We start from the raw sequence: 13,072 nt of genomic DNA, 5'->3' as shown, positions 1-13,072 counted from the left end.
TGCTTTGGTAGGTATTTCTGGCCTTTAGAAACAGGCCTGAAAACACTATCGGCCCTATTATCACTAATAAGTTCTTAATATCCAGGCAATACAATGAATTCTTCCCACTCTAGACTTTCCACAACCTACAGAAACCAATAGAATTTATTTTGTTACTCCTCAGGTGGTTTCAGACCAGTGATCACATCATTTCCAGCTATTCACTCTATGCAAACCTCTAATAGGGACAAAACAATGAGTTGCCTAAAAAGTAGTCTTTGGTAGTGATGAGGTTGAATAGTATCTTGTATTTGCCCCAATGTTAGGAACATTTTCAAGACTGCCATCTGGCCTAAACCAAATGACAATGCTGGTTTCTTGGCTGGCTCAGTCTCCAAGCTTGTTATGCCCTTTTGGTTTCTCTCAAATCCAAGGCTTGTTTGACTCAGAATCAAAATAAGTGGTTACTTACAACAAAGGCTTTTGGGGGTTGGTGGTGGGTTGGCCGGGTTTTGTTGTCGTTGCGTTGGGCTCAGACATTACGCTTAATTCCCTTAGATTAAATACTACATTGTCCTTTCCTATTTCTCTCTAAAAATGCAGATAGTCTAGTTCAGAGGAGGTGAGGAGGTCATACATTGACTGCTTTCCTCAGGCTTGGAGGTACTGGGGCATCAGAGCACTGCAAGGGGAAAAAGAAAGAAGACTGAAAAGTAGGAAAACAAAGACACCCTGCACTACTTAAAACCACTGGGAGCTCAAGGTATCTCCTGTGGTGTCACAGCTTGCTGAAGAACAAACTTTAGAACAAATTCTAGAAATTCAATGAATGAACTCTCCTTAGCTGTCAGCTTCCCTCATAGTGGCAGGTTGTGGTCCCAGAGCCATTCTGTACAGCTTCTGTTCCCCTGAATGAACCAAAAACAGACATGAGGTCTAAGCTGGACCAATTAGTTCATTTGCTAATATCTGAACTGAAATAGTGATGAAGGAAGAAGGGAAAGACAGACAGAATGGCTTAGTCTCTTGGGATGTCTCATCCAGTTACAATGAATGCAACCTTTGGACATGTGGGCTGGCCATCTTGTACTTGCCATGTAGATCAAAGGGGCAGAGGAAATAGGCCAATGGGCAGAATGAAGCAGCCATGCTGCCAAGGGTCAGCAATGAAAGTGTCAGGATGGTGTGCCATGGCTGATTCTAGGCCCTCCAGGGCCTGGTTACACTCTTGCTCCAGGTTACTTGAGTAACCCCTGTTATCTTGAAAGTTATTTTTTCCCTTAGNTTTTTTTTTTTTTTTTTTTTTTTTTTTTTTAGAGAGAGAGAAACAGAGGAGGTGAAGGGGGAGGGGCAGAGGGAGAGGGGGAGAGAGAATCTTAAGCAGTCTCCGTGCCCAGCATGGAACCCCACACATGGCTCAATTTCACAACCCTGAGATCATGACCCAAGCTGCAATCAAGAGTCAGACGCTTAACTGACAGAGCCACCCAGGAGCCCCTCCTTTGCTAATTTTAACTGGAGTCTTACCTGCCACCAGCAGTACACACCTGTGTACTATTTTTAACTTGGCTAAGCTGAACTACATTTTCTAGAATTCCCTTTCCTGTATATTTTTTTTTTAAGATTTTATTTATTTATTTGACAGAGATAGAGACAGCCAGTGAGAGAGGGAACACAGCAGGGGAGTGGGAGAGGAAGAAGCAGGCTTAGTGGAAGAGCCTGATGTGGGACTCGATCCTGCAACGCCGGGATCACACCCTGAGCCGAAGGCAGACGCTTAACGACTGCGCTACCCAGGCACCCTCTTTCCTGTATATTTCTGATGAGAATTGGTGGTAAGAAAGATTCCTGTGGGAGGTATGGTGGGCAGAAAGGATGCAGCAGCAATCTATAGCTCCCACAGGCTGTTATTTATCTTTGCTGGCTCACCTCACTATCATTAAGCAGCAGCTGAACCTAAAACTTGCTCTACTTTCCCCTGGATCTTCCTTTTGCTTCTCCAACTCCTGGGCCAGGTGTGTGTGTTTAGTTCTATGATGAAGAATTCTAAACATTACTTTTATCCATATATTATTTCATTCTGGTGATAACAGGCCCATTCTCCCAACCTATGGAGATCACTTTGATTATCTGTCATTCTGTACATTAGATACCTAAGCTTCATTATAGCTACAATCTGACCCCTGGCTGTCCTTCCCATACCTATTAATACTTCTTGGGGCCCTTCTATCTTCTATAAATCTACTAAAGGCATTGGGCAAGAATGGAATGAGATCTAATATATTAATGTGCTGCCCCTACCTTATACATTTAAACAAGTGTGTCTGGAAATAGTGGTAGCCCAAAGGAATGAATTTTGCATAAATGAACACTTCAGTCCTCAGATCAGGCTTGGGAAGGAGATATTTTAAGGTCAAGAGGGCCTTAATGTAAGTGGCTGCCTCGTCTGGCTACACCGTGGAAATCTTTGGCCACTGCACCAGGAAATAGGAAGCCCCACCTTCTCCCATCTCTTACACACAGCAGACATTCCTCACCCTTTTCTCTTCCTTTCTCAGAGAAATGCAAGATTGTGAGGTCAGGGAAAGTGTCTGACTTGTTCCCAGTTTTAGTTACTGGATGATAATCGCTGTTCTTTGCCACATAAGCTTGCACAAGGCCCACTGTGACACTGAGAACTCAGGAAATCCTAGCCAGCCCTAAACGGTAGCACAAACACCACTCTTCAAGTCCCTTAACAATGGACACACTGCCACCATTGACTCACAACAACATCTGAGAATAAAAAAGGGAGGGAAGAATAAGAAAGGGGGTGACTTACTCCTGTTTATCAAACCCACAGTTACAATTTAAAACTATAGGCTAATCAAATATATTATGCTTAAGCCCTTTTAATTCTGAGTTCCTGAAAGTAAATTAAACTAAAATGTACCAACTGAGAAAGTATGCATAGTACGTTAACTGTTTAAGAAGGGAAAGGAAGAGGGCATCTGGGTGGCTCAGTCAGTTAAGTGTCTGCCTTCAGCTCAGGTCATGATCCCAAGGCTCCTGCTCAGCAGGGAGCCTGCTTCTCCCTCTCCTCTGCCTGCTGCTCCCCCTGCTTGTGCTCTCTCTCTCTCCCTCTTTCTCTCTGTCAAATAAATAAACAAAATCTTTAAAAAAAAAAAAAAGAAAAGAAAAGGAAAGGAAGATATAAGTAGATAGATATCAAAGGGGGGGGTGCACCTGGCTAGCTCAGTCGGTAAAGCATGTGACTCTTGATCTCAGGGCTGTGAGTTCAAGCCCCACATTCGCTGTAGAAATTACTTAAAAATAAAATCTTAAAAAAAACACACACCCCAGAAAATAGCTACATATAGAGGGAGGAAAGAAATAAAGTGGAGAGGACAAAGATAAAAGCTAGATTTCTGGGGCACCTGGGTGGCACAGCGGTTAAGCGTCTGCCTTCGGCTCAGGGCGTGATCCCGGCGTTATGGGTTCGAGCCCCACATCAGGCTCCTCTGCTATGAGCCTGCTTCTTCCTCTCCCACTCCCCCTGCTTGTGTTCCCTCTCTCGCTAGCTGTCTCTACCTCTGTCAAATAAACAAATAAAATCTTTAAAAAAAAAAAAAAAAGCTAGATTTCTTTTCATATACTTTTGTTGATCTGACTGTAGAATCATGTAAATATTTTATATTGTAAAACAAAATTAAATTTTAAAAAGCAATCCTTTTAAGCTAAGAGTCCATATTCAAAAAGCTGTATACTGTACAATTCCATTTATATGCTTTTCTCGAAGAAAGCTAAACTACAAGGACAGAAAACAAATCTGTGGCTGACAGCAACTGGAGTGGGGGCTGACTACACCGGGGCTCAGGGCAATTGTGGGGTGTGATGGAACTGCTCTAAATCTTAGTGTAAGGTACATGATTTTATGCTTTTGTCAAAACTTGCAGAACTATGCATTTAAAAGAATGAACTTTATGGTATGTAAATGATACTTTAATAAAAAGAAATATTTTAAAAATCCTTAATAATAAAAAGCCAAAACACCTGACCATACGTCCAGTTGAGGGTACATCCACCACAACAAATCATTCCAAGTGACTTCAAAACGCAATTATGTGTCTGGTCATTCTTTTGGCAACATGCCCTCCTTATAAAAAGAGCTGCAAAAGATTTTTACCATTTTCAACTAATCATATTGTTTAGTGTGCGTTTAGCGTGCAATAAGGAAAATGAGTAATCACACTGGTGCTAAGGTCAGAGATCTCAATGTAGGAGAAAGGAGGCATGGATGTAAGATCAATGAACTTAAGTAAAAACTCAATTTTTTTTAATTAAAAGTATCAGTATGAATTCATCATTTACCTTAAATATTTCCTATGTCTGTCCACTGAAAAGATCTAGAAATAACGACCAAAGTGGAAATAATCTGCACCTGTAGTACTCCGGTAGTTATCTCTAAAATACCTCAGGGCTGCTTGGAGAAATGGCAGATTCCGTTCTGGAGCAGGACTTACAAAAGATGAGCCCAGAACAATTTGTTACACCAAAAAGAAGTCACCAAACACTCCTAGAGTTGCACCTAGAGGACTCAGGAGTCAGCCTAAATGCTCCCACTGGCCAAATAATGGGAAAATTTAGGTGCTAATAAGGATAATACCTGCAATGGATTAAATATATCACATGTGTTTAAATCCATAAGTTCACAACGATACTAAAAAGCACGAGTCATCACTGGAGCATGCTAGGGAACCATTTCCTATCTTTAAAACTGATAAATAAGGGGGAAAAAATCAAGCACCTTTCCTGCCTTTCCTTTATGAACCATACCTCAGAGAACCCTCGTGGTTGCTGAGGGGAAGAATTTCTGTAAGCTGGAAGTATTCCAGCTAATAAAGGAAGAAGTAAAAATAGAATATCCCCCTTTGGAATGCTTTATGAATTAATGTATCTGGAAAATAATTGTCAGTGGTTACTAACCTCTCCAAAGGGAGAATACCAGCCATTATGTAGCTCCTACTGGCGTACCCAACACGAACAACCTATCAAGTATTTAATCTGATCAACCTCTAAATTTAATCCCAAATTTATAGGAAAAACAGGGTGCAGAGAGGCACATTCATCAACACCACGAAAAGGCAATCAGCAAAATAAAGACTGTGGGAAACTCTTAATTACTTCAACAACAAAAAAGACTGCAAGGGAAAAAGAAATTTGGAAGTGAAGCCATAGGTTAAAAGAAATTTAAGAAATGTAACTGCATTGATTAACACTTATTTATTTGGGGGTGCCTGGGTGGCTCAGTCAATTGAGCATTCAACTCTTGATTTTGGCCTGGGTTATGACCTCACAGTTGTGAGGTCGAACCCTGCATTTGGCTCCGTGCTGGGCATGGAATCTGTTTGAGAGTCTCTCTCTCACTCCCCCTCTGCCCCTTCCCCAGCTCACGCACTCGCTCACTCTCTCACAAAATGAATAAAATATTAAAAAAAAAAAAAAAACCTCATTTGGATCCTGATTCTAACACAGTGCTATATATAACCAGTCAAGGAGTTGTGTAAACGTGAGATATTAGATGGTACTGACTACTATTTTTAGTTTTATTGTTTAATTATTAATATAATTAATTTTTAGGTATTGGTGATATTGGTATTACATTCATCAAAAATGAATATTTAAGATTTGCTTCAAATGGGATGCCTAGGTAGCTCAGTGGGCAAAGCATCTGTCTGCCTTCAGCTCAGGTCATGATGCCGGGGTCCTGGGATCCAGCCCCGCGTCAGATTCCCTGCTCAGTGGGAAGCCTGCTTCTCCCTCTGCCTCTACCACTCCCCCTGCTTGTGTTGTCTCCTCTCTGTGTCAAATAAATAATAAATAAATAAATAAAAATAATAAATAAATAAATAAATAAATAAATAAATAAATAAATAAATAAATAAGATTTGCTTCAAAATAATTACCGGGAGGGCGGGACGGAAGTAGGTAGGGTCTACATGAAACAAGATAGGCCTTGAGTTGATAATTATTGAATCTAGGTGATGGGACTACCAGGCTTCATTAAACTATTCTATTTTTTTCATATATTTGAAATATGTAGTTAAAAATAATAAATTTAACTGTACTATAAAACATAACGACCTAAACTTACAATGTTTACTGTTTCAAAAGTGGTAAGGGCTTAGCTTTATCCCTCATAAGGAGGAAGCACAAACTGGATTTACTTTGAAACTTATAGGAAGTAGAACAGAAATCTATCACGATAAAATGCAATTATCAGTTAGAGAATAAGCCTGACTTCTGAGAAAAAGGGAAAAACTGTAAGTCAAGAAGACTCAAGAACATTTCTCATAAATAAACATTTCATGAAATGGTATTGATCGCTGAAAAGTAGATGCAGTTTTAAAATTATTTTTATTTTAATAACAGATTTGGGATATAATTCACATACCACACAATTTACTCACTTAAAATGTACAATTCATTGGTTTTCAGTATATTCAAACATTGGCAACTATTATCACAGTCAGTTTTAAAACATTCTCATCACCCCAAGAAGTTCTGAACCTGTTAGCAGTTACTGCCCATCTGTGTGCCAACCCTACTGCCACCCCAGCCCCAGTAAACCACTAATCTGCTTTCTGTTCTCTGGATTTACCTATCGTGAACATTTAATATAAATGGAATCATACAATATATGCTCTTTCGTATCTGGTTTCTTTCACTGTTTTCTTTCGTGGTTCATCCATGTTGCATTGTCAGTACTTTATTCCTTTTATTGCCAAATAATATTCCATTTATAGATATAACACATTTTTTTATCTATTCATCAACTGATAGGCATTGGCATTGTTTCCACCTTTTGGTTCTTATGAATAGTGTTGCTATGAATATCTGCAAAGATATATGTTTTCACTTCTCTTGGGTATATGCCTAAGTGTGGAATTGCTGGATTATATGGTAACTCTATGTTTAAACTTTTGAGGAACTACGAGATTGTTTTCCCAAATGGCTGCACCATTTTACTTTCCTACCAGCAGGATGTAGAATTAAAATTTCTCCATATCCACACTAACACTTGTTAATATTTGTCTTTTTTATGCTAGCCATCCCAGGGGGAATGAAGTTATATCTCACTATGGTTTTGATTTACATATCTAAAGATAAGTTTTTAGTTTCCAGAGAAATCATTTTTATTGAACCTTTATTGCTTGAAGTAGGGAAAGAAGATGCTTTTGAAATGAAGACCAATTGTTTATACTTCAGAAAATAGTAAGATGAATGCTTTTTTGTGAAGGGACAGTCAAGCCAGTTTTCAGGAATAAAAAGCATATTAAAGATAAATCCTATAAAGAAAAGGCAAAGAGCATAAGAAGAGAGGGCAGTTATATTTTTTGGTCCTATTTTGAATGATAATTTGACACCTAAGCATTATATGTTAAATAAAACCTTTTATTCCCAGGAACTGTTTTTTCAACTAGACCATGTCAGAATAAGCAGAAAGCTCCTGAATTTAACCAACAACAACAACAAAAAGAATGGAAGAAGGAAAGTGGATTTTGTGTTTTGAAACAATTTTTATTGAAGTTGAAACTGAGGGACACCTGGGTGGCTCAGTCTGTTAGGCATCTGCCTTTGGCTCAGGTCATGATCCAAGGGTCCTGAAATCCAGCCCCGCATCAAGCTCTCTGTTCAGTGGGGAGCCTGCTTCTCCCTCTGCCTCTCCCTCTGCTTACCTGTGATCTCTCTGTCAAATAAATAAATAAATAAAATCTTTAATAAATAAATAAATAAAGTTGAAACTGAGGCCTCTGGGCCTGTACTAGCCTTTCATGGAAAGGAGACATCACCAAAACCCTCAATTTGGCTAGCGAAGAGCATTCTAAAGACATCATTGTAATGTCTTGGTATGCTAAAAAGTTGGAAAAGGATATGGAGAGAAAGTTTCAATTAAACATTTGGGAAAACAATAGTTTTGAGGTTCCTCAAAAATTTAAAAATAGAAATACTCTATAATCCAGCAATTGCACTACTAAGTATTTACCCAAAGAATACAAAAATACTAATTCAAAGGGATACATGCACCCCAATGTTTATAGCAGCATTATCACCAATAGCAAAATTATGGAAACAAACCAAGTGTCCATCAACTGATGAATGGATAAGGAAGATCTGGTGTATACATACAATGGAATATTACTCAGCCATAAAAAAGAATGAAACCTTGCCACTTGCAATGACATGGATGGAGCCAGAGAGTATTATCCCAAGTGAAATATGTCAGTCAGATAAAGACAAATACCATATGATTTTACTCATATGTGGAACTTAAGAAACAAAACAAATGAGCAAAGGGGAAAAAAGAGAGGGAGACCAAGAAACAGACTCTTAACTATAGAGAACAAATTCATGGTTACCAGAGAGGAGGTGGGTGGGAGGATGAGTTAAACAACTGATGGGAATTAAGGAGCGCACATGTTGTAATGAGCACCAGGTGATATATGGAAGTGCTGAATCACTATATTGTAAAACTAATATTACGCTATATGTTAACTAACTGGGTTTGAATAAAAACAAAACAAAACAAAAAAAACCTTGGGGAAGCCTAAGAGATTGAGTTTAACTGGAAGAAGGTAAGTTGTCTAATTCAGATAAATAAATAGAACAAAAGTAAACAACCCAAGACCACCTGATTTTAACATTTTGAATGTAGTATTTATTTTTTTTCAAATTAAGAATTTTTATTGGATAATTCTATGGAGTTTTTTGTTGTTGTTTCGGGGTTTTTTTTTTTTCTTCCAAGTTTTTATGTAAATTCAAGTTAGTTAACATACAATGTAATATTCGTTTCAGGGGTAGAAATTAGTGATTCATCACTCACATACAACACCCAGTGCTCATCACAATAAGTGCCCTCCTTAATGCTCATCACCCATTTAGCTCATCCCCCCACCCAGCTCCCCTCAACCATCAGTTTGTTTCTTTAACTATAGAGTTTCTTGTGGTTTGCCTCCTTCTCTGTTTTTATCTTACTTTTTCTTTCCTTTCCCCTATGTTCATCTGTTTTGTTTCTTAAATTCCATATGAGTGAAATCATATGATATCTGTCTTTCTCTTACTGACTTATTTCACTTAGCATAATACACTGTAGTTCCATCCAGAACGGGCTACTTCATTTTTAAGTAATCTCTATGCCCATCGCAGGCTTGAGCTCATGACCCCAAGATCAAGAGTCACATGCTCTATCAACCAAGTCAGCCAGGTACCCCTTGAATGTGCTTCTTAAATAAGTGAGCCTAACATGGACTAAGTCGTCTAGAGCTCCCCAAAAGAGGAAGCAAACATTGAAAAATCACAGAAGTAACTGTTTATATATTCTCAAAAGAAAATTCAAAAATAGAATTTACAAAAACGAGCCTACTAGAGACCCTGAGAGAGAGGATGTTGGGAGTATCCTCCTAAAGTAAAAGGAAAAATCTCTGACATTCTGTCTTGGAATCTCTCTATCAATACAGCAAAGATAATTCAGAAAGAAGAAGGTTTTGGGGCACCTGGGTGGGTCAGTTGGTTAATCCTCCAACTTGTGATTTCGGCTCAAATCATGATCTCATGGGTGGTGGGATCGAGCCCAATGTCAGGCTCCATGCTCAGCATGGAGTCTGCTTGAGATTCTCTCTCCCTCTGCCCCTCCCCCCACAATGCTCTCTTCCTCTCTCTCAAATAAATAATCTGAAGGGGAAGGAAGGAAGGGAGGAAGGGAGGGAGGGAGGAAGGAAGGAAGGAAGGAAGAAAGGAAGGAAGGAAAGATTTTGTGTCTTCCAGGAAGAAGACAAAAAGGTCAAAGGAGAACAAGCGAGAACTGAAATAAACATCCAGAAATGTGAAAAAAGAAAGTCTTCTGAGTAAAGAATCTTCCTGAGGAACATGATATGAACTGAACAGCTCTTTGAAATCCATTGAAAGATTTCTCAAATACAGAAAATCAATGAGACAAAAAAATTTTTAAAAAGAGGTAGGTTAACTATTTCAGAGAGAAAACTGAAAAGTAACAACAGGACGATGTCTTTGAAAAGAAAGGTCAAAGAAAAGAAAAAGAAAAAGAAAAAAAAGCCTAGGAAATTGGGGTATAATCTCAGAAAACTTGATTTACTCAAAGAAATGTTGAGGTGAGCTTTTAGCACTTTTAAAAAGCTAATTAGATGGATGCCTGGGTGGCTCAGTTGGTTAAGCATCTGCCTTCAGCTTAGGTCATGATCCTGCACCCAGCTCCTTACTTCTCCCTCTGCCTGAAGCTCCCCTGCTTGTGCTCTTTCTCTCTCTCTCTGACAAATACATAAATAAAATCTTTAAAAAAATAAATAAATAGAAGCTAGTTAGAAAATAGAAAATAAATGTGAAAATGTCACAAAATAATAACAAGGAAATATATAAAGAAAACGTTTTAAAAAGTGTCTCGGAGAAGAGAGAGAAAGAACATCAATGAAATCATCACACTAAGGAAGAATGTAGCAGTTCTTTTGAGAAAAAAATAGGAATTAATTAAAATGGAGAAATTGCTACTTTAAAGCAAATATTTGTCATTTACAGGTGGAAAATAGGTGCTTTTCTTAAACCCTGAACTCTTGACAATGTTTATTCTTTTCCTCATTCAATTATGTACAAGGCTTTTTCCCTCTTGCTGAAGAATTTGTAGCCAAAAGAGGTATAGAACAATTTCCTTCAAAGTCACTGCAATTAATACAAGGTAGACAATTCCTTATGTTTCTGTCCTGTTTAGGAGATATCTGAGAACTCTGATCTCCATAAAATGGAGAGAATACTCATCTTCACAATCTAGACTAGTATGCAGTAGGCACTCAACAAACACTGAATAAATAAGGAAACAACAACAGAAATACAGACATACACCCAAAATACTGTTTTTTCTCTTGAGGCAGCACTCAAGATTTCTAGGTCACATCAAAGACAAAACAGCAAGGACTATTTTTTAAAAATTCAATTAAATAAAACTCAAAGCCTCTCAGTTGCAGATCTACTTTTTAAATGTTATATCTTTGGACAGATCATAAAAAGCAATTTCAGAGACTTAAGTCAAATAAGACTATAAATACCTATTATCTTACTTCATAAGACTATGGATAGGTTACTACCTAATTTATTTTCTTTTCACTGCATTCACCAGCCTTAGATGAATCCTATTTAAAGGCTTCTTTTTGCATCAATCTGCCAGCAGCACTTTTTATTTACAAGTTTTCATGAAATTGGCCTGGAGGTAGTTAGAATTAGTCAGAAACAAACATAATGATCATAATTTTCATTAATAGAAACATCACTGCATTTTAAAGTAAGTTAATCATTATATTCCGGATAATGACATCTTTTTCATGAGAAATCTATACTCTTCAGTTAGATACAGGGCAGGGAAGGGAAGGTTTTAAATCTATATATGATGCCTGACATGGAGTTCAACTTCCCCTCAAAAACAAGCCTGCTTGGATTACATGAAGCACAATCAATGTACCTGGCCCTGTCACCACTCCCAAGCACCCCTTGCTTTACTTCTATATAAAAAAGGGGGGAGGGATGACAAAAAAGATAATCTATGACATGCAACTGCCTGCCTCTAGACACAAGACTCAGAGGCCTTGAAGGCACAGACCAAACATGATTCCTCTTTGACACAGTGCCTGACACAGAATGTTTCTGATATTTTTTTAAGTGAATGAAGATTGGTAGTTCTGGGTACAAGATTCAAACCAGAAATTATATTGTGGAGGATTTATTGTGCTAACAGGCTATGGAGCTTAATATTCTATTCTGTTTCCTATTCTGGAAAGCCAATTCCCTCACCCACCAAACACTAACCATCTTCTAGGAATCTGGCACTGTTACATTTCTTGAGATACAACAGAGAGTAAAACAAAAATCCTTTCCCTCACAGCCTAACATTCTAGTGGAAGACACAGATAATAAGAAATAATTATAATAATCTATATTCTATAGTAAATAGTAAGTACCATGGAAAAGAACAAAATAGAGTAGATTAAAAGAGATTGGGTACACAGGGGGAATGATTGTATTTTTAAGCAGGGTGGTCAGAGTAGGCTTCCTTAAGAAGGTGACATCCGAACAAAAAGACTTGGAAAAAGTGACAGAATGAGCTAGGAGGGCATCTGGAGGAAGGGTAGTCGAAGGCAACAGCTTATGCAAAGGCCATTATGGGGCAGGAGCCTAGCTGCTTGAGAATTAAAAGTAGGCAGCTAGAGCAAGCTGAACAAGAGGAAAGGAGATCAGAAAAAGGGGTAGAACACATGTCATCTGGGCCTATGTAAACACTCTGGGTTTTCTCTAAAATAGAAATCCTCTAGATGACTTTTGATCTGAGGAGTGACATAATCTGACTTACGTTAAACAAGATCCTTCTTCCTGCTCTGCTGGAAGAGGTTGAAGCAAACAGATCAACAGGGAGGCTCTTGTGGTTATCCAAATGAGAGATCATAGCTGTATCCATTTGCTGGGACTGCCGTAACAAAAAAACCACAAACTGGATCACTTAACTAAAAGGAACTTATTGTTTCATAGTTCTGGAGGCCTGAGGTCTGGGATCAAGGTGTCAGCAGCGCCATGCTCCGTCTGAAGGCCCTAGGCAAGGGTCTGTTCTAGGCCACTCTCTCCACTTCTAGTAGCTTCAGTTGTTCTATGCCCTGGAAATGGCCATCTTCTCCCTGTGTCTCTTCACATCAAGGAAAGTGGTGAAGGTAAAGAGATGTAGTCAAATTCTAGATAGGATTTGAAGGTTGGGCCACAGGTTATGTTGACAGATTGAATACAGGGAGTATAAAGAAGGAAAAGAATAAATGAGAAGTCCATGATTTTGACCTAAGAATAGAGTTGTTGCCATTAAGATAAGGAAGACTAGAGACAGAGAAAGTGGGGGTGGCAGCCACAGAGAGGTGCCATTCAGATCTCCCTGCTGCACAGCATGTAGTTAGCTGCCAATCTCCAGCAGACACACCTCCAGGCTTCGAGGCATTATTCAGGCCAAGGCCATGAGCTCCCTGCACCAAGCTCAGCCAGGGACTGTGCATAGCAGGAGTTCTAGAGTGGGGCC

General features: G+C 38.7%; 1 long non-coding RNA gene across 1 annotated transcript in view; it reads right to left on the bottom strand.

Annotated features, from left to right (window-relative positions):
• Positions 1-617: 617 nt before the first annotated feature.
• LOC117797225 overlaps positions 618-13,072 on the bottom strand; it is a 56,732-nt gene continuing 44,277 nt past the window's right edge. Inside the window, exon 6 of the long non-coding RNA XR_004622144.1 lies at positions 618-661. This is a non-coding gene — a long non-coding RNA (uncharacterized LOC117797225). The remainder of the gene's footprint in view (positions 662-13,072) is intronic.

This window comes from Ailuropoda melanoleuca, chromosome 20 (assembly GCF_002007445.2).
Source record: "Ailuropoda melanoleuca isolate Jingjing chromosome 20, ASM200744v2, whole genome shotgun sequence".
NCBI classification, from domain to species: Eukaryota; Metazoa; Chordata; class Mammalia; order Carnivora; family Ursidae; genus Ailuropoda; species Ailuropoda melanoleuca.
Note: the sequence above shows the minus strand (reverse complement) of the source record. Positions and strands in the feature narration are given on the sequence as shown.